Source organism: Rhinolophus hipposideros (genome assembly GCF_964194185.1).
Source record: "Rhinolophus hipposideros genome assembly, chromosome: 8".
NCBI lineage: Eukaryota > Metazoa > Chordata > Mammalia > Chiroptera > Rhinolophidae > Rhinolophus > Rhinolophus hipposideros.
This window is the reverse complement of record NC_138054.1, coordinates 81413051-81416297: the sequence shown is the minus strand read 5'-3', so window position 1 is coordinate 81416297 and position 3247 is coordinate 81413051. Positions and strand designations below refer to the sequence as shown.

General features: G+C 41.6%; 1 pseudogene across 1 annotated transcript; it reads right to left on the bottom strand.

Moving 5' to 3' along the window:
- Positions 1-234: 234 nt before the first annotated feature.
- On the bottom strand, positions 235-3247 carry LOC308501551 (mitotic spindle assembly checkpoint protein MAD2A-like; annotated as a pseudogene). Its single transcript has 2 exons — positions 3098-3247; positions 235-826 (listed from the first exon to the last, which is right to left on the bottom strand). The product of its transcript is annotated as a mitotic spindle assembly checkpoint protein MAD2A-like (transcript).

The window sequence follows — 3247 nt, the reverse complement described above, 5'->3', positions numbered from 1 at the left end:
AAATGAACTGACATTACAGTGCTGATGTAATCTGCTGGTTCTTTTTGAATAGTGTGCAAAAAATTATGTCAACCCTATGCAAAGTCAAACAGGTGCTAAAAAATGGGACAATTATGCACAGCTCAGTAAAGAATGTTAAGTTTTCCCCATCCGAAAATTAACCAATGAAATAAAACATGAACTACAGTTGACTTGGTTTCAGGAAAAGCACATTTGAGAATTACATGATTGTTCTCATCTCATCTCATCTGCAGGGATTTTGTAGGCCACCATGCTATTTACTTTGTGGTTTGCAGTAGTGAATGAACAAGGACGGACTTGCTCAGAATTGGAAATGAACTGTGGTCCCAACTCTTCCCTCAGATTTGTCTGTATAAATCAGTAGATCAAATGAACAAGAAACTCCCAACAGTGAGTGGCAGGAATATCACTGTAGCTGTGATCTGTCTGATCACCGAACGGATTTCAGTTTTCTGAGAATTTTCTCTGGGTGTGCTGTCATCTTTGGCAGTCTGGTCACACTCAACATCAAATTGCCATCTTTCAAGGACCTCACCGCTTTCTATATTTGAGATGACTGCCACCGGTTTCTAAACTGAACACTTGTATAGCCAATCTTTTAGTTATCCCCCCACATTATTTAGGTATTTCATGAGCTCAGGATCAGTAGTTACAAGCAAGGGGAGTCCCTATGTCTGCACTCAAGTAAAAGGTTTCAGATGGATCTATGCCACGCTGATAGGAAATGCTGTTGATGCCAAATGAGAAAAACTCAGGCCATGATTTCGGCACTCCCGTGAAGGGAGACGCCTTGCTCCCAGGAGAGCTATGGTGCCATGGCCAGGTCTACAGGTGCCGTGCAAACACACTCACAGTTGGACTGCAGGGCCAGAATTAAGTTCTGATGCTGCCAAATGTATTAGTCTTTTCTTTTATGTTTTTTTTTCCCTTCACATGTCTTTAAAGATGGCTTTGCTTCCCCAAAGTTAGAAACATACTGTTATACTTTATCTAATACGTTTTTGTTTTTTCATGTTTAGTTCTCTAGAATTATTGTGGAATTTATGGTTGTGAACAGTCTGTGTGAGAATTGTGTGAGAGAGGCAGGATCTAGGTCATTTTTTCCCAAGTGGCTACCCTAACACCATCTATTAAACAGTTAATCGTTTCTCAGGTGATTTAAAGGGCTTCCTTTAATGTGGAAATCTATAAACAAACAAACAAAACAGAGACAGACTCATAGATACAGAGAACAAACGGATGGTTCCCAGATGGGAGGGGTTTGGGGGCTGGGTGAGAAAGGTGAAGGAATTAAAAAGTACAAATTGGTAGTTACAAAAATAGTCACGGGGATGTGAAATACAGTATGGGGAATATAGTCAATAATATTGTAAAAACTATGTATCGCGTCAGATGGGTACTAGACTTATGGGGGGGATCTCTTTACAAATTATATAAATGTCTAACCACTATGCTGCACCTGAAACCAGTATAAATAATATTGAATGTCAACTATAATTTTAAAAAATATATTCATGTGGCTATAAAGTACAGCATAGGGAATATAGTCAATAATATTGTAATAACTATGTAGAGTGTCAGATGGGTAATAGACTTATTGGGGTGATCACTTTTTGAGATGTGTAAACGTCTAATCACTATGTTGTTTTGTACATCTGAAACTAATAAAAAAATAAAGGGCTTCCTTTATCCTGTACGAATTTCCACATATACATAGGACTGTTTCTGGCTCTCTAATTTATCCCAGTTGTTAAATTTCTTTATTCTTACACCAATAACACACTACATTATTCACTATAGCTTTATAACACATTTTGATAAAGCGAGCTCCCTCATTGTTCTTTTTTAATTAAATTTATTGGGGATGACATTGGTTAGTAAAATTACATAGGTTTCAAGTGTACAATTCTGTATCATCTATATATTGGAGTTTCTATCACCATATATTTCACCCCCTGCATTGTTCTTTTTCAAAATCGTCTTGGCCATTGTGCATTTTCTCTTCCAGGTGGATCAGCTTATCAAGTTCCCTGAAAAATTATTTTGGAATTTTGGTGGAGACTACACTGAAATTATAGATTAATTTGGGGAAAACTGGCATCTTTTAGTATATTGAACCTTTCCATCCACAATCAGTGTATTCATCTGCATTTATTCAAGTCTTCTTTAATTATCTTCAGTCAAGTTTTATAGTTTTCTGTCAAGGTCTCGCCCATTTCTCATTGGGGTTATTATTGTACTAGATTCTTTAACGTTTAGAACTTTCTCTAATCCCTTCCTTCCAGTTCCTTAGCCCTACAGATGGCCTCAGCTGAGTCCTTTTGCTCACATAATTATTATTATAGGTTGCACGCATTTTCCAGTGGTTCTCAAATTGCATCTTACAAGTGTTTCCTCAACTGCAGGGTAAACTCCTAAAAGGCCAGGCTGGGGATTTAATTCCTGCTTGGGGAGGGAGGCCTGTGTTAAGTTGGGGGGAAGATCTATTGGTAAGAAGGAAGGGAGGAGGAGAGGGAGTGGGGTGGTCCAGGGCTCAGAACTGGGAAAAGGAAGGAGCCTGTTCACTTTCCTCTGTGTGCGTGTGTGTGTGTGTGTGTGTGTGTGTGTGTGTGTGTGTGAGAGAGAGAAAGAGACAGAGAGAGAGAGAGACACAGAGAGAGAGAGAGAGAAAGAGGTCCCCCGCCGTCACTTCCCTGGCGGCCGCTCACGTTTTCCAAAGCAGCTCCTTGCTAGCTGCCTGGATTCGGAACCCAGCTCAACCACTATTCCCCTGTGATCTGGGTGATAAAGCACCTCTTAGAAAGTTGCTATGAGCATTCAAGGAGACACAGCACACAGCCTGACTCACAGCAGGCGTGCAATACATGGAAGCACCAAAACAACACCAATCATACATGCCTTCATTGGCAAGGTAGACATTCCAACCTGAAGGAAAGCCAGGAAAAGGCTTGGACTGTTTCAGCCGCAGAGAGGAAGCAGAAGGTGTGTGTGTGGGAGCTCTAGTGGGAGGCAGGCTGGGCAGGGTCCAGGTCCCGTGGGGGAGCTAGTGAAGGGGCGTGACACGATCTTCACAAACAGGCTGCTCTTCTGAGAGCAGTGGTTGGAGGGATGAGGCAGAGTGGTCCAGCTGACCCTGGGCTATGAGCTCTCGCACACCTGTGAGCAGGCGCACACCTAGTGTGCGTGTTCCGAGAAGCTCAAAGACCATCACTGTCCCAAGCATCAT